This window comes from Sciurus carolinensis, chromosome 12 (assembly GCF_902686445.1).
Source record: "Sciurus carolinensis chromosome 12, mSciCar1.2, whole genome shotgun sequence".
In the NCBI taxonomy this organism is placed as follows: Eukaryota; Metazoa; Chordata; class Mammalia; order Rodentia; family Sciuridae; genus Sciurus; species Sciurus carolinensis.
In genome coordinates, this window is record NC_062224.1 from 31,391,947 (window position 1) to 31,411,468 (window position 19,522).

At 34.4% G+C, this 19,522-nt stretch overlaps 2 pseudogenes; both read left to right on the plus strand.

Annotated features, from left to right (window-relative positions):
• The window catches only part of LOC124962348 (soluble calcium-activated nucleotidase 1-like), a 914,602-nt pseudogene that overhangs the window by 824,484 nt on the left and 70,596 nt on the right, over positions 1 to 19,522 (plus strand).
• The window catches only part of LOC124961183 (uncharacterized), an 88,319-nt pseudogene that overhangs the window by 17,752 nt on the left and 51,045 nt on the right, over positions 1 to 19,522 (plus strand).

Here is a 19,522-nt window from a genome sequence, read left to right on the forward strand (position 1 = left end):
TTCCGCTGTCTAATAGTTTTTTGAGTTTTTTTTTTTTTTTTTCCATTTTGGGAGGTTTTGCTTATTTGATGATTTTACTATTTACAATGACCCCTGATCATGGTGCTGAAATTCTGTCTGGTGTTGCTAAGTACAGGAAGCCCCTCATGTGCTTTCAGGATAAAACGTGTGTTAAATGAACTTCATTTAGGCATGAGTTAGATTATTGCTGACCTCTAGTTTAATGTTAATGAATCCATGATGTACATGAAATAAAGTGTCTTTAAATAGAAATATACATAAAGTTTCTTTGTTGATTGCTAGATAAAAATGTTGTGATCAGAACTTTGGTTTGCTTCCTTTTTCATTATAGAATGTACAATTAAATTCTTGGTGGTCTAAAAGAAAATGCATAAACACACATACATCAGGAAAATTTATTTGTAAAAAATAAGTGTGCATTTTAAGTTCCTAGTCAGTAATCAGTTCTCTCGTCCCCTTTAAAAAATTCCATATTGTTTTAACACTTAATAACCTGTTTAACATATACAATCCATACTTCTTATTTCCATTGTGCACTAGACATGTTTTTCCTCTAAATTCCTGGGATATCAGTAAATAGTTCCTAATTAGGACATAAAGTTGGAGTGTGTTTTTGTATGCATGTGTCTAAATCAGATGATCTGTGTGCACATGGAATATAGTAACAACTGAACTATTCTGTGAACCTTGATAAGATCCCCTCCCACACAGCCTGAAATACTATTATTAAATAATTCCTTGAATTAATCTATTATTATTATTATTATTATTATTATTTGGTAGTGGGAATTATAGGAGCACATTACCAGTGAGCTGCATCTCCAACCCTTTTCTTAAGTAGCTGACCTACTTCAGCCTTGAGTCCCTAAGATTACAGAGGTGTGTCACCATGCCTGGCTATAAGTCGATTATTGTAAGGAAACATGGAACTCTCTATTATGTCCATATTTTTCAACTATTCTAAATAGAATATTGTGAAAATCAGAATAGATTCTGATTTTCAAGGGGAACCCTGTGTTTGAGGGTTTCACATATGTTCTCCAATAAGTGACTTTTTCCAGTGTGCTTGCTTTAGAAAATAAAGTGGCCCTATGCCCAATGCAAAGGTTCCAAAGAGAGCTACCAGTTGTCTCCCCACTAAGTGTGAAATGCTCTCAGATAAGATGAGAAAACAAATTGCAAGGTAAAAAAGCAAGAAAAGACAGCTATATGAGAAAGGAGGTTGCTATGAGCAGTTCTAGAAGACTGTTCCGAAGGATTCAGAAAGACTGTGAGTAAAGCAGAGAGGTGGAGCCAGAATCAAAATAACAATTTTGAGTACCATTTAGAAAAGTCATCATTATATTTTTACTGACGTTCCACCAAATTTGTATTTGTCAAAATATTCTAACAGGTTTCAACTTTTGCCTCTTCACAGTTTGAGAATGAAATTAATTCTACAATCTTATGTTTATAAATTCAACAATTTCCAGGCTCCCTGAAACCTGCTGTTGTAAAGTTGTTTAAAATGTTGTTAACCTTACTCTATGTGGTGCTGAAGTACATCAGCCACAAGATTTAGCTATTCTTTACCAAAAGTATGTGGAGATCATGTGATTCTTTGGGTTATGTATGATTTCCCCAGTGGTCTAGGAATTCACTACAGAAAGAAGCAAGGGCCCCCTCCACAACTTCTGCACATGAGCACAAGAGGCATTACAGTAAATATGTGGCACTGTTGGAAAAGCCTGAATGTAAACATCCTGAGTGTCTCAGGTTCCCGTTTTGGGTGTGTCCTGGGATCAGGGCCCACCACACATTGGTTTTCATGCTTTTCCAGTGCCCTTGGAGATATGGTTCATAATCAATGCTAGCAGTAACTGTTGCTATGATTAGTAAATTAGTTGATAAATATTCTCAGGCAGGCATATATTTTTATCTAGAAAACATATTGGGCCCAATCTTGCAACTGGTTAAATGTTGTGAACTTAATGGAATCCATGGCTTTTTTTTCAGCTATTAACTGCCTTTGGGATTAGTTCACTCCTTTCTATTCCCCACTAATTACTTCACTAGTCATAGTTCATCTTTCTGATCAGTGGAATGGACAAAGGAGAATGAAGGGAAGGGAGTGGGGATGGAATATGAATCTGAACTTTCTTATGTACATATATGAATATACCACAGTGAATCTCACCATACGTATATCCACAAGACACTAATTTAAAAAAATATTAGCAAATAGCAGAAAGACAGTAGAGTAGAGGGTAGGGAACAGGGGAAGGGAGAAGGGGATGGAATTGGAAGTACTGGGGAGTGAATTAGAATAAACTATATTTCATGCTTTTATAGATATGTCAGAATGAATCCTAATATTATGTATAACTAAAAAGAACCAATAAAATAATAATTCATGTTCTCCCAGATCAAAGTGTCAGTCTCCTAACTGACTTCACACCTTCTTCTCTTTGCTCTATAGATTCTCCAGGGAGAAGTCAGGCAATTTCTCTAACATCTGTTCATTTCAGTCATTGGGTTGTAGTATTTCAGAGTTTCTCTTTGCCTCAGATAAAGTCCAGTGTAGTCATGATCTGACTCTGTGCAAGTCTCTTCTTCATCCCTAACTACTCGCTTCTCATCAGTGTACTACGCATTAACTGATCTTCCAGGGCCAATGTCCTACCCTCTGCACATCCTGCTTCTACTGGCTGCTTTCTTTCCTTTCATCTTCATTGATCTAATTCCACTATTCACATGCTAGTTTATGCCTCATATCCTGTAGGAATGCACTGACCTCCCAAATCCAATTAGAAGTAAGTTATATGACCTGTGTTTTCACAGCACAACTATTGTATCGCTTCTTTTTTTCCATAGTTTAATCATTTAACTTTATGTCATACTAGGCTATATGTTTGTTTCATGAAGGTAGCTTTGTAGGTTGAGTATGACTTTTGGGAAGAAAGCAGAGTGGAAACAGTATATAGTTTTCATTGGTACATTTAGAGTCTAGAGACCTTTTCATTTAAAGAAAGTGAAACCTTATCCCCTTTTTAGTATTTCTTCATAGCATGCCTTCATTCATTAATGAGCCACAAAGAGCAAGTCCAAAATAAGGAGAACAAATTTATGGTTTAGAATGTTAAGAAAATACATGAGACTCTAAAATCCATGGTGGTTTAAAATCTTGTCTATTTTTCATAATTCTGTGGTGGAGATGTCATAAAGACTAGTTGAACACTTCTAGTGACAGGGACCTCACTTTTTTTTTTTTTTTTTTTTTTGCGGTACTGGGTATCGAACTCAGGGCCTTGTGCTTGCGAGTCATATCTCCCCAGCCCTCCTCACTGTCTTTGATACTAATCTATTTCATGATCGAAAACTTCCATCTTTTAAAAGAATTTTGTATCTTCTAATTTACACCCAGAAGAGTTTTACATTCTGAAGTTTTAGAAATAGCATATTTTCTCCTCCAGTGAAGTATAAAATATATGATTAAAAGTTTTTAAAATTCTGGAGGTGTCTGTGTGAGTGAGTGTTGGGGGTTGTGCGTATTCCATTAATACTATTATATAACAGCATTCCTGAGGCTGGTTAATTTATATGGAATAGAAATTAGTTTCTCACAGAGCTGGGAAGTCTAGTTACAAGGTACCAGCATGTTCAGTGTCTGGTAGGACTAGTCTCTACTTCCAAGATGATGCCTCACCTTGTTAAAGGCATGAAGCCAGAAAGGGTCTAGACTAGTTTTTCTAGTCTTTTTATGTAGTTGCTAACCATTCCTGAGGACTGTATCATCATGATCTAATCACTTTTGAAAGGTCCAGCCTTTTAATAGTATGATATTGGCAATTAAGTTTTAATATATGAATTTTGAGTGGCATTAATTACCATATAGAATATAAATATGTATATATACAGTGTATATTCTGTGTGTATATATATACATTTCTATAGTATATATTCTGTATATAAAGACATATCTACCCATCTATATACATAATTCACTGCTGTGACTTCAAATACGATATGTATGTAACATCTGTGCATTTATAACTCCAGGTCTGAGCTTTTTCCTGAAATATAGAATTATATTGCTAAATACTGCATTACTTACACTTCTTGAATTTACCAAAGGCATCTTACATTGGCCAAAGATTTTTGTTTGCTGCAAAATCCATTGTATTACTACCCACATTATTTATTCATCCATTGAATCTCTAAAACAGAATACCTCAAGTTTAAGCTTGACAAACTTTTTTTTTAACCTAATCAACCATTAATTTTTTTCTCCGATTTTATTTAGAGGGTCTTGATTCAGTTTTTTTCTATTATACTATTTTGTAATTCTGTTTTTACATACCTCTCCCTGATCCTGTGTAGACTCTGAAGGCAGAGACTGTGTTTTATTTATTTTTCAATCTTCAACACTTGGTTACATCTCTTACACTAGTGTCAATATTCAACCATTTGTTAAATGCTTGCGTACATATAGAAAAGGGTAACTTTGTGGCACTCATTCTGCCGTGTAGAAATTCATCATTGACAATTTTATCTTTTTTTAATCTCTTTGGAAATTGAAGGTATCCTTCTTTGCATGCATACAAAGCTACTTGGGTTGCTGGGGTTTGAAGTATTAATTATTATTGTCTGGTAAAGTTGTGTAATTTTAGTTCATAGCTATTTCTTGTACATTTTTCTATTTTAAATTTCTTGTAATGAGGATATATAGTTTTTCCAGAGCCAGTAATGCTATTCCAATGTATATTGTATCATTTTAATTAGTAAAGTACTTGCCAAACTCCTGAAAGATAATCTCTTCCCTTGCCCATTATTCTTTGTAAGGTAAAAGAGGTAGTGTTGATAATGTCCAATATTTTAAGCAGTGCTCTTTCATCAGGAGTGTGAATGGATTGTAGTTTAACAGTTAGCAGAGTAAAGGATGCAGTTGGAGATTGAATGTTACATGTGAGTGGCAGGGAAGATACCTGTGTCTGTGTTTGTGTTCTGAAAGGTGCGTTTGTAATGCACAAAGGAGTGAGAATGAAGGAAAGTGAAAGTGTTGACAAGTGTTTTTTCTTTTCTGAAATTCCAATGATGCTGACATCCTTGTCTGAGCAAATAGCACTTGTATCAAGAGCAGAGGAAAGAAGAATAGAGGAAACGGGCTAAAATAAACCAGCTTAGAAGACAGGGTGGCAATTTACCAATATTATGAAATGTATTTTTCCTTCTCTCACTATACTTTTATGAGAATCATTTCAGTGAAAAAGACATAAAATATTGCTCAATAGGAGCAGATAAATCTTAAGATACACATATACCTATACAGCTAAAATGAAGATTTTTGAATGCAGCCTAATATTTCTCGTAAGAAGAAAGCCTGTTCTTTAAAATTTATATCGATTTATTAAAACTAGTATATATAGAGCAAATGTAAATGACATTGAAATTTTCTGACAGTAAAAGAAGATAAAAGTAGAGGCTAACCAGAAACGATACACATCAAATTAATAATCTAGAATTATCCTTTCAGTTAGGAACTGTGACCTGCTTGTGAGAAATGGTAGTATTCATAGAATTAATATCTCCTGTTTTTCTCTACTTCTCTGGTAGTTCCTCTTTATATGTAGATGATTCAGAATTCCAATATCATTAAACTTTATTTTGATAACAGTGTATGTTATGTTTGGGTCTTAAATGTCTCCCAAAGGCCCATCTATATGCTAAAGGCCTGGTCATCTGCCATGGCACTATTGGGGGTGGAACACTTAAGAGGTGGAGCATAGTGGGAGAAAGTTAGGTCAATGAGGGCAGGTCCTTGAAGAGGATATTGGATTCCCATTCCTTCCTCCTCTCATTGCTCTCCAGCCCATCATGAGATGACCACAGTGAGGTGAGAGACTTTGCTGGAGCACCTACTCCCAGTTCATCATGTTTTGCCTCCTCTCAGTCACAAAAGCAAGAGTCAACCAACTGTAGACTGAAACACCAGTAACTGGAGCCAAAATAAATCTTTGGTCCTTATAAGCTGATTATCTCAGGTCTTTTGTCAGTGATGGAAAGCTAACTAACAGTGTGCTTTTCAAAAAATAGTAACTTTTGTTCTTTCATTAATAAAAAAAAGAAACAAAAACTTTACTTACTTCCTCTTGACTTGTGGTACAATGGCAGTATAAATATGGGATGCTGAAATATTTCTGCTTTTATAACAGTTGTTTTTACTCAATATTGTGGAGATGGGAAAATTGGAGAGGGTTATCTACTCCCTCATATAGTACTTACTCTGTGAGAAACTGAGGCAAGATATTCTTGTGCTTTGTAAAAATAATAGTTACAAATTCCTCCTAGAACTTAGATACAAATTACTCTGTAGACATTGGACTGTAACAAACAACACTTCCCTTTTTCTTTGGGTACTTTGAAGTTTATGGCAAAGTTTTGGGGTCATCTGTGGTATTGACAAATATTTCACAGCTCTTAGGGGAACAAAAGAAGTTTTGAGTTTAATACTTGCTAATTTCTGAGTTTCAAACTATCGTACCTTGGCTGATTTCAATCTACCCACATAACATCACAAGATGTGAAGTTGAAGAAGTGTGCACAGTTAACGTTTGTAAGCTGGTATGTAGGAGCTCCAATATATTTATGACTTAATCACGTGACTTTCATCCATTTTCTTGTTCCCAAACTTTTTTTGTCTCCGCCCCACTTATTCACCACAATTTTTGCGAATGTTACCCTGTTTGGTTGTCACGTGTTTAAGATAGCCAAAATTCCCTGGAATAAGAAAAAAAAAATTTTTAAAGCATTAACTGATTAGTAGAAGACTCCATTTAATAAATGATTTCTGGGGCTCTTGTCCTAAGTATGACACCTGTTTTCCTTGGCAGTAACCACTAGAAGATATTAGTTCTCGTGAAGGATTCCCTATTCCTTTTGTTCAGCTTATTCTTCAGAAAAGAATAATGCAGTTTTTTAAGTAAGTATATTGCTTTACAATTTATCATGTTACTATGGGCATTAGCTTGTCTATTGCCCTAAAGCCCAATGAGTTTGAAAGGGAAGATTCTACCATCCCCAATTTTTAGATGATGACCCCAAAGACTAAAAACATAAATCTTATAAGTAGTAGCTTCTCTCACCCTGCTTTTTTGCTATCAAGACCCTAAAGAAGAAAGTATAATTCCTATTACTCTTCTTTAGGACATTAAAGTATGTTAGATACTGTTTTAGGATATGGTAATTTTTCCTTGCATGTGTGAACATTATTGCTGCTAAATTTTAAGCATTACTACGATTTTGAATCCTGAAGATAATAATAATGTACCTTCATCTTCATCTATGTATATCTTTGCTTTTAAATAATGAAATTGATGATAATTATAGAGATTCTGTTCTATTGCAGGACAATTTTTCAAGAAAATAACTACCACTATTGTTGAATACCAGATTTGAGTATCTGATAGCTATCTTCTAAGGGGCTGTTAAGTTCTGCATAACTTATGTAAGCTGTGAAATCTATAGATGTGAAGTGGTAAATGCCTTGCATTAGACAGCATTCAGAAATAACCTCTCAAGTTAGTTCCATCTTAACAGAAACCAAATCCTAGTACTCTGTAGAAGGTCCGATGAGGAATTTTGTGCAGCAGCTATCTACTTTCTTTCTTCCAGACTACCATGGCTTACTTGTTAGAGAGCTACTCTGATGGTGAGCTGCAGAATTGCATTTACAGCTCTAATATTGATGCTCTGGTTCTGTCCAAACCGCGCCCCCCACCCACCCCACCTTGCATTAAAAAACCCTGCAAGACCCTGCACTGTTGGGAAGCAGTGATACCTTATTTAACAGCAGCTAATCAATATAAAACAAGCCTCCCCTTTGTTACAGCAGTGCTATTGATAGACTGCTCCTCCCTTTTAATTTTTTATTATTTTGCATTGATTTCTGAAACTCAATTCTGTATCTTATTTTTCTTCCATCAGTAACTGTGAACTGAGCCCTATCTGACTAGAAATCTAACATCCTTTTTCAATCACCAATCACCCAACTTAATTAAGGAACAATTAGTTGAGGGTTTTAAAAAAAATCATTCAACTCTGCTCTAATCAGATTTAATGTGAAATACATTAAGTGCAAGATTTTGGGGAGCTTGCATGTAGAAAATTCTGAAAAGACAAGATTGTTGCTGTTGTACATGGTTTTAGGGAGTAGGCTGTCAAATTTTCCCAATTAGCCTAGTGAACATGGGGGGAAATTCAGACATATAACTACCATTGACACTAATAGGGATTTGTCTTCTAAAGCCTGCTGTATCAATAGGAGAAGAGGGGCCTTAGATTTCTTTTTTCCTTTCTTCCTTCCTTTTTTTCTTTTTAAATCTCAGCTGTATTGTTTGGAATAAAAAATTAATGGCAGTCACATTGTCATTGTTGCTCTTGAGTGCTAACCCCTAATGTGCCAAACATAGGTTAATCTTATTACACATGTAGACAGAGAGAGTAATTCAGTTGTGGGTATGTGTTCACATGCATGTACATTTGTCCAATTGTGTGCATTGGACTGAAAATTAGCAAAGACATGCTGGCTGATCTATTCTTTTATCACATCTTAATTATCCTTTCTGACCTATCACAAAGCATTAACAATAAAATAAAGTTTGGTTTCTTGATGATTCATAAAAGTAGATTTTTTGGTTCTGCTCAACAATAGGCCTTTGTTTAATATGTGTTTGCTGTTAGAAAAGAAATACAAAGTCTTTGCAAAAAAATATATGTATATAAAGTACATGAGTAGAATGAAATACTAATTGTCCCTACTCCTACTTGTCAGATAACTGTTGAATTGTTAAAATCTTGGTTTGCACAGCCCCAAAATCATTGTCTATTATTTATCCCCCTAAATAATTAGCCCACCTTATTTGGGGTAAAAATTATACAGAATATTATGTTAAATCCTTACATAATTTGTACAAATTAACAGAGACCAGATCATAAATTATTTTAGCAGTTTTATTTTTTTTAATCATTATTTTAAAAGTTACTTTGGCAAGGCATCCAACATCAACATTGAAATATATGTTTGCTCTAAACATAAAATTATAGTTCATTTACTAAGGGACAGAGTGTTGTGTGTTATTTAAAATTAATATTTATTATCAGGGTCAAAATTTCAAAACCTAATTATTAATACAAATAATAAAATAAACCATAAATGCAAGTGGGAACTCTGGATAAATTGGAAGCAAGAAACCACAGGACCAGTAGCAAAAAGGGCTTCTGGAGTCAGGTCATCTGAAGCTGACAAATCAAAATAGCCTTTTCTTTAAAGGCACGTAGAAGGGGAAAAGACTGCAGATTTCCAGCTACACCTGATGATTTTTCCATTCTAATTTTCATCCAACAGTACTCAACATGGATTAGGCACTAATAATATGCCCAGCATCAGGAGTGGCTGCTAGAAAACTGAGAGCCAAATTTAGAGTGATTCCTAGAAAATTCTTAGCATCTGCCTTTTAAATTTCATATTGATTCCATTTTTTGTACTCATTCTTGCATTTTCTTCTTCGTCTTTCTTTTTTTTAAATTAACAATATCTTCTACATCATATTAAGTCACGTCTGGGATATCAAACACAAGATATATTAGCTAAGCTAGAAACTGAGAGGAATAAGGTATAGAGTGAGAGATGGTTTCTGATCTTAAAGAAATTACAGTTTGGAATTACAAGCCGCTAGTGGCAATTTCACAAAAAGAGGTAAAACAATTGGAATCATGGCTTAACAATGCACTGTGTCTAACCTGCCTAAGTCACCTAAAGTTACCTAATTGTAATCATTGCTAATGAGCCATTTTGGACATTGACTAAGTGATTTGATTTGGTTGTTTGGTTTCCATTTCTGGAAAAGGATTAACATATTTAACTATTTACTTAAATAATTTGGACAAAGTTTCTATTTTTTAATTGATAGACCAGCACCTCTGAAAATGTAAAACAATTAGAATTTCAGCGTTAACATGTACAGAATCATCAAATTAATCAGCAAGATCTTACAGCCAGATTAAAATTACCTGAGTAGGATTCTTGAATTTAGAACATTAAAAAACTAAATTAGTTGAGAGTCATAACTCTTAAATGAGGGACTTTATCTTAGAAACAGATGTAATTAATGATTACCTGTATTAGATGAATATGGTTGTTTGTACCTTCTCATTAGGCAATGGGAAAACTTTTCTAATTGCTTGAATCTAAACTAGTTCTAATTGCATGAGGTAATTTTAACATAGCTCACTCCTTTTTGGAGTTGTCTTTACCTTGAGATTCATGTTTTTCCCCTGCTGGCTGAAGCAGGAGTGACTTCTTGAAGGAAAACAAAATTATTTGTTTGAACTTTTTTTTTTTTTAATATTTAAAGTCTAATAAAAATGAGGCAAAATATACAAAATTTAAATGCTTACATATACTCATGGAATCATCACCCAGATCAGTATAGAAAATACTGCCAACATTCCAGAAGGCCCTTTTTGTGCTCCTTTTCAGCAACAATTCCAGAATGATAAGTGTTATTCTGATTTTTTCACACTACAGAATAGTTATGTCTGTTGTTTAAATTCATGTCAGTGGTGTCACATAAAGTATATTTTTGTCTTATTTTACTTAACGTAATTTTGTGAGATTGATCCATGTTGTGTCTACCTATTGTTCATTCCCCTTCCTGTATAGTAATCTTATATATGAAAATTTTTTCACACTGTAAAATTTTCATTCATCGTGCTGTTGGTAAACATTTGTGTTCTCTTAAGTTTTGAGCTATTATGAATAAAGTTGCCGTGCAGTCCTCATCTAGTATAGTTTCTGGGCAGTGAGCATAGGCCACTGGTAATGTTGTGGAACTACTAAGAGAAGATAGCCCTGTTGATCCATGCCTTTTCATTCACATAATAGTGAACTGGAAAGAAGTTCACTCCTTTAAAATAACGAGGACACAAATTTATCTATCAGAGCAAGTTTACATTTCTGTGTGTCTGTTTTGTTAGCACATCCCAGGTCTGTCTTTTTGTCTTTGTCATCCTTGGTTCCTGTAGGGATTGCCTGGTAAGCTGTAGTTAGTGTCTTTCTGAGCCAATAATGCCAATGCAGTGGTGTTTCTTTAGCATTATAGATTTCTTCTGGTATCTACTTTTCATCAGCAATAACTTTGGCAAACTTACCAGTGGATTTCTCTGCTGCTTCATACCCAGAAGATGCTTTATCATCACAAGTCTTTAAAAATCATGTCTTGTCTTAAACTTCTTTGCAACAACTTCTTTGTTGACTACTTAGTTTTCTTCAATTTTCAGTTCATTGTGATCTTTGATCATCAGCATGCCATTAATTGGCTTGTGTTCACTACAACATTGATAGATCCATTCTTTAATAAAACAATTGACAATATTCATTTTTAGCTTTATTTGGTGATTTTCTATTTTTTATCAACTTCTGTTCATTGTTTTTAACATTCAGTAACCAACAGTGTGTCAGTCTTTTTCTTTAGGTTTTATATGGTGGTCATTTCAATACCATACTCTTCTGTAAGATGTTTCACACTCATGCCACTACCAATTACTCTGAGTTTGTTTTTTTGTGCTCTAAACATAAATATTTTATCTTTTCTTATTACTTTTAATTTTTAACTTTTACATTCAAGGAATAGTTTCAAGTTTTACAACTGCAAAAGGGACATTATTTTTATCTGTGTGCTGGAGGTTATTTTGAGTCTGAATACAAGGGCCTGATTCAATAAAATCTCAGCCTGAGTTTCCCAGTAGGATGCTCAAGTCATGGAAATTCAACAGAGGAGAGCATGTGGGTTTCTATGATACTGAACCAGGGCTGAATTTCCATTTAATCATTCTCAAAAAATCAAAAGACACTTTGGGATTAAATGGCCAACCTTTTAACAAGGAATTCCTCAGCCAGAATGACCAATTAGCATTTAAACTGCGAGAGTGGGTTATGTAAGAGGAAATGAGAAACTAAAACAACAACAACAAACTTTCTTTATTAGCTAAAAAAACGAAACAAGAAACCTGGAGTTATCATAAAACAAATATTTTCTTCTAGGATAGGAAAGATTCCACAGGGATTTTGTTCCAAGAATAAAAAGAACTCAAATTATTTACCTACTTTCAAGTTTGAGCTTTAATTAACAGAACATACAGAAGTGATTAATATTTGAAGCCTCCTTTTAATTTTTTTACATCATATTTAATGAATTCAAAAGCTTGTTTTCTATGACTTAAAGTTCATTGTTTAAAAACAAATTATGTAATTTTATGTATTGGAAGAATAATAAATTCTAATTTGAAATGGACCAGATTCAGTCTTATGCAGTTTTCTTCAACCTTTGGCTTATCTAAACCTGCTTCCTAGTTCAACGTGCACCTGAGGAGTTTAGAGACCAGATGGAGTAAGAAGTTGGCTTAGGAAGAAAACACATTTCTGGTATGATTGCACATGAAGGAAAATTAAAACTCCCAGAAATGTAGTTTGAAAATAGTTTTTAGACAGTAATTTATTATCTTACTTCATGTATCATCCATTTTTAGATTTAGCTTTCACCAGACTCATTTTGTAAATTGTTTCTCCACCAAAACGTAATAATATTGTTATTATGTATGCTTATATGCATAGGTTAGTAGAATGGTAAGTGATTTAGATGATGATCATCAGTGTTGTACTTTGCAACGAACTTCTTGTCTTTTCATTCCCTCACTATGGTATCGCCAATAAATTTCATGACATGGACTTTTCTCACAGTAGGTGAAGACCAGCTGTTGAGGACTGATGGGGATCAGACACATTCTTCTTGTGGCAGAAAAAGAAGTGTAGAAATTTGATTAAAATCTAAAATATGTGCTGTGTACTCTTCATAGAATGCAGGATCTTTTCATTGGTGGAGCAGATGATTACCTAAAATCATAAAAATTATGAAAATCCATGCTTTTCCTCTCCTACCTCACCATTGCCCAACATGCCAAGATCTTTCATCGTGGAATGAGTCAGAATTTTGCCACAAATAATCATTTAAGTTTATGTGGATCTTCATATTCCAAAAATGGACAAGATTATTTTGTTTGCTTTATGTAAAAATGAATATAAATAAAGGTAAACAGATGTGCACATGTATTAACATTATTAGTTAATTCAGGCTACTCATAGACAACTGGAAATATGAAAATATTATAAAGTATCACTGTAACATAAACATTAGTTATAAACACATTAATAGATTGTCCTTTCAATATATTGTGAATACTTGTATGTATATATACGTACATAATATATACATACAGATACTAAATATATTTAATAATCATGAATTATTTTAATTTTTATATTTAATAAATAATGAATTATACTGTACATGCTTTGGAATTTTTTATTCATCTAGGCATTATCATTATTCTTTTTCTTTAAATTTTGATTTGTTCTTTTTAGTTATACATGACAGTAGAATCTAGTTTGATATATTTATACAACATGAAATATAGCTTATTCTAATTAGGAGACCAGTCTTGTGGAGATACACAATCTTGAGATTTGCTGTAGGGTATTCATATATATAAATAGGAAAGTTATGTCAGATTCATTCTACTGTCTTTCCTATTCCTATCCCCCCCTCCCTTCCCTTCATTCCCCTTTGTCTAGTCCACTGAACTTCAGTTTTATCCCTGCCTTGTTGTGAGTTAGCATCTTATATCAGAAAGACCATGAGATCTTTGCTTTGGGGGGATTGTCTAATTTCACTCAGCAAGATAGTCTCCAGATCCATCCATTTACCAGCAAATGTCATAAAATATTCTTTTATATGGCAGAGTAATATTCCCGTGGGAATCTATAACACAATTTCTATATTCATTCATCTGCTGAATAGGTCTGCACATAGGTTGGTTCCACAGCTTAGCTGTTATGCATTGAGCTGCTATCAATATTGATATGACTGTGCCACTGTAGTATGCTGATATTATCTTCTTTGGGTATACACCAAGGAGTGGGACAACTGGGCGAAATGGTGGTTCCATTCCTACTGTTTCCAGGGTGGTTTCCCAATTTGCAATCCCGCCAGCAGTGTTTGAGTGTATACCATTGTTGCCAGTACTTATTGATACTTGTTTTCTTGAAAGTTGCCATTGTCACTGGTATGAGGTGAAATGTCAGTGTACTTTTAATTCGGATTTCTCTAATTGCTAGAGATGTTAAACATGTTTTCATATATTAACCATTCGTATTTCTTCTTTTGGGAAGTATCTGCTTAGTTCTATGCCCCTTTATTGATTAAGTTATTAGGTTGTGTGTGTGTGTGTGTTAAGCTTTTTGAGTGCTTTGTATATCCTGGAAATTAACACCTTATCTGAGGTATAGGTGGCAAAGATTAAATCTATTCTGTAGGCTCTCACTTCACACTCTTGATGGTTTTCTTTGCTGTAAAGAAGCTTTTTAATTTGATACTATCCCATTTATTGTTTTTTTTTTTTTTTTTTAATTTTACTTCTTGGCTTTTGGTGTCTTGTTGAGAAATTCAGTTCCAAAGCCAACATGTGGGAGCGTTGGGCCTTCATTTTCTTCTAGTAGGTGAAGGGTTTCTGGCCTAATACCTATGCCTTGAGTTGAGTTTTGTGCAGGGTGAGAGATAAGGGTTAAATTTCATTCTGCTATGTGTGGATTTCCAGTTTGACCAGCACCGTTTGTTGAAGTGGCTATCTTTTCTCCAGCGTATGCTTTTGGTGCATTTGTTTAGCATGAGACAGCTGTTTATGTGGGTTTGTCTCTCTGTCTTCAGTTCTGTTCCATTGGTCTTTATGTCTGTTTTGTTGCCAACACCATGCTCTTTTTGCTCCCATAACTGTAGTGTTATTTAAAATCTGGTATTATGATTCTCCTACTTTATTTTTCTTGGTAAGTATTGATTAGTCCATTCTAGACCTCTTAGTTTTCCAAATGAATTTCATGACTGCTTTTTCTATTTCTATGAAGAACATCATTGGAATTTTAAGAGGAATTGCATTAAATTTGTATAGTGCTTTTGGTAGTATGTCTATTTTGAAAATATTATTAATTCTGCCTATTTATGAACATGGGTGATCTTTGCATCTTCTAAGGTCCTCTTCAATTGGTTTCTTTAGGTGTTCTGTAGTTTCTATTATAGAGGTCTTTCACCAGTTTTGTTAGATTGACTCCCAAGTATTTTATTTGAGGCTATTATTAAGTGAAATGGTTTTCCTAGTTTCTCTGATTCATCATTAGAGTATAGAAACAATTGATTTATGGCTATTTTGTATCCTTCTATTTTGCCGAATTCATTCATGAGTTATAGAAGTTTCTTCTGGTGGAGTCTTTTTGGTATTCTAAACATAGGATCATGTCATTGGCAAATAGATAGTTTTTCTTCTTTTCCTGTTCTTATCCCTTTAATTTTTTAATTTTGCCTAATTGCTCTGACTAGAGTTTCAAGGACTTTGTTGAATAGAGTGATAAAAGAAGTCATCCTGTCTTGTTCTAGTTCTTACAGGGAATGCTCTCAGTGTTTCCCTACTTAGAATGATTTTGGCTTTGGTTTTCTCATATATAGATTTGCAGTGTTGAGGTATGTTCCTTCTATCCCTATTTTTTCTGGTGTTTTAAACATGAATGTGTTCTTTATTTTGTCAAATTCTTTTTCTGCATCTATTGAGATAATCGTGTGATTCTTGTCCTTACGTCTTTTGATGTAGTGAATTACATTTATTGATTTCCAAATGTTGAACTAACCTTGCATCCCTGGTAGGAAACACACTTGGTCATGGTGCACTACATTTAAGATGGCTTCTGCCTTGGCTTTCTCTGGACAACCAGGAGACGCACGGTGTTTTTCCAACTTGAGGATATAGTGTAGCTCAGCCTCTGGATCAGCTGCATTGTCCTTGATCTATGATTTCTTCTTAACAATCCATCCGTGGTATCACCTGAAATGCGAATTCCCTTCTTCCCTGTCCCCAATTTGCCATCAGTGGATCAGTTCTGGAAGCTACTGGTGTTGGTGGTGGATTTTTTTCTTTATTTTATTGTATCCAACCTTCTGAGTCCCCAAGCTGTTCTGAGTCCATAGTTAATTCCCAGAACACTCCCTCTTTCACCCACTTCACTGAGAAGCTGTTTATCCATTTTCTTGGTCTCTTGCTGCAGAGCAGCTTGGAAAGCAACCTCCTCTACTCTGCCATCTTCCCCATCATATTTATTCTTTTAATAGATTGTTCTTGTTGGTTCCATACTGTTCATCCATAAAATATTTTCATGTATTTGAACTTATATCAATGAACATTTAAAATTATTTTTGATTTTTCTTCCATGTTAAACAATGTAGTAATTATATTCATATGAGAATCTTTGCACACTATTTGATTTTTCTCTTAATAGAGTAAAAGTTGTATGCCATAGGGTAATTGCATTTTAAAATTTAAATTATTTAATGTTTATCATTTTACTACAGTAATTATGTACCTTCAACATAACAATAATTAAAATTGTAATCAATTATTTTATTTCTTACAGGGTTGTAGGCACTATGCTATTACACATTGTTTCATTTAATCTTCAGTAAAACATTGTCAAGTTGCTTTTTACAGCATTTCAGTTTTACTGATAAGGACAGTGGTACTTAGTTTGAAAAGTTTGTGCAAAGCCAGTAGTTCCTAAGTGGCACAGTTGATTTATTCTAGGATTGGTTTTCAAAAGGGTGATGCAGTTTGGAAATCATAGACAGTTTTAATTTTCACACAGAATGGGAAGGTGACATATTTTGAGAAGAGGTTCAAGGATGTTAAATATCCTGCAATGAATAAGATCGTTCACATGACTTCACAATATCTTGCTAGATATTCATGTAAGAAATTGTCTAGTTTTTCAAGTCTAAAACTTAAATCTCTTTTAGACATTAATGTGAATAACTTTTACAGGGTTTTAATACAAAATTAATTTACTACATATGCAAAATTTACCCAAGTGAGAATATATATACCTGAATACAGATTTGGATTTTTCAGAACTTTACCAAGAGTTGGTCAGCATCTTGGAAACTCAGGTCACCACTACAGTATGTGAGTCCCAGCACAATATGCCTATAACATTCTAAATTTGGAGTGGTCAATTTCATAGAGATTCTGGTATAGGTGCACAACATAGCATTTTATAAAATCTTATGGGGTCATTGTGCCCATGCATGAAATATATCACTTTATTATAAAACTCATCCCTAATTTACATTGGAACATTGTAATAACTGCATAGAACTTTGTGCTTAATTACAAGTTCATTTTTTCCAAAAGAATTAATAGTTTGCCTAAACTATTAACTCTTAAAAAGTGGGTAATTAAACTAATAGGATTGAGGGTGAAAGGTACACGTCTGGAGGATTGGGTCATTGTTCTTGCTAAATATGCACTTAAACATGTGAACTCTGAGACAATATGCTTGTGTTTTTTAATTGTTAGTCTTGATCCTCCAGTGATTTAAATCAACATTTTTAATGAAACAAAGAAGAAAAAACTAGCCTGGAATGAAGTGGAATAGAGTGGAACGGAATGGTGTGGAGTGGAGTGCAGTGGAAAAGGTGGGACAGGGTGGGACAGGATGGTATGTCATTGTTGTCTCCATTTGATGTATTTGTACTTATACCAACATGCTGCAAAATGTTTTTCCTTGGGTCGAAATGTTGAAGGTTGGTGAAGCACACTACTGATGTTTTTAGTGCAAGAAAGCAACCTTTTCAGGTGCCACTCATGCATCCCTCCCTGAGAAGGAAAGTTGATTTTCATGGTGATTTGGGGAAGAGGAAGAAACCTGAAGATATACTTGTATTGTGTGTTTATTTCTCAGTTTTCCTGAATGGAGGTGATAATGCTGGGTACAAATTCAATCTTTTTATTTTTCATTTTTACCAGCATGGGGGTCAAACCTACAGATTCTGCACAAATTCACTTCTTAATATACTGTGAATGTCTTTGTCCCCCAAACTTTGTACGTTGAAACCTACTCACCAAGATGGTGGTATTTAAGAGGTGAGACCTATGGGAAGTGATTAGGTCATGAGGATTCCATCCTTTTGAATGAGAGGCCCAAGGGAGTTGACTGTCATGTGAGGAATGGGCCTTCATTGGAAACCAGATCTCCTGGCTTCTTGGTCTTGGATTTCCTAGCCTTCAGGACAGTAAGCAATAAATTTCTGTTGTTTATAATTGACTTAATCCAGCATAATTTGTCATTGCAGTCTGAATGGACTAAGACAATTTCTCATCCTCTTTCATGTACTTGACTGTTGTTGAATGCCCTTGCCTCTAATACAGGAATCAGAGCTTTTGTTGCTACTTTGCATCATTAATCAGTTTTAGAATTACAAAGTAGATAGAAATTATTCTCCACATCCTTGCCTCCCTCTGCTTTATTTCTCTCCCCTCCCTTCATTACAATTTAGGTCACAGAGTTTATGTTGTCAAGATGCTGTCTTATCCTGGCTTTCCAGACTTCTCCACTTCAGTGATCCGTAAAGTGATTTTTTTTCCTTTGCTTTTTCTCCTTCTTTGAAACCTACTTGATCTTTATCTCATTACTCTGTGGCCTTACAGATGGCCACCAAGTTATTTTTTGGTACATGCATTCAGACTAAAATAGCAATAGATTTTTATGTGACACTTTCTATGGGGTATTTTTATTTTTAAAGGCAACAGAGTACTAATGAAAAGGAATGAAAGTAGTATAAGAGACATATCTGACTGGGGTGAAGGAAGGTGGTGGCAATTGAGAGAGTTCTTATAAGGAGACTATAAGAACTCCTGTATAAACATAAAAGTGGTCTTTGTTAAAGTTCTAGACACTGATACATGAAAAAAATTAAGCCATCACTAGATTTAAAAATACATTATCTAGAAAAAAAGTATTTGTCACTCTTATGGTTTGGGTATGGTTTGAGTGAGTACCCCAAAGTTTCATGTTTGGGGAGCTTGGACTCTAGTGTGCAGTAGAGTAGTGGGGCTCTTAAGTGATGGGGCCTAATAGGAGGTCCCTAGGTCAATGAGGGGCATTGCACAATTTCCATGGGATTGCAGAACTCCAGTCTTTCTCTGGCATTCTGTTGGAGATCTTTTTCTCCCTTACACCCTCCTGTCCATCAACCATGGAATTCTCACCAGAACCTGTGCCTGTTTGGACTTGCAAGCTCTAAAATTGTGAGTGAAACAAACCTCTTTTCTTTGTAAAGTCATCTAGTCTCAATGAAGTTATTTAAAGCAAATTTAGAAATAAACTCAAGAAATTCCATTTCTATTGCCAGCAGCTACCTGGGCAATTATAACTTGAGAATGCAAATTTATCTTTTTCTTTTTTTATGATCCTAGGGATGGAACCTAGGTCGCTGCATATAGCAGACAAATGTTCTACCACTGAACTACATACTCAGCCCAAAAAGTCATTTTTATTTGGCCTTACTCTTTCTTTGCTATTTAGGTCAAGGAT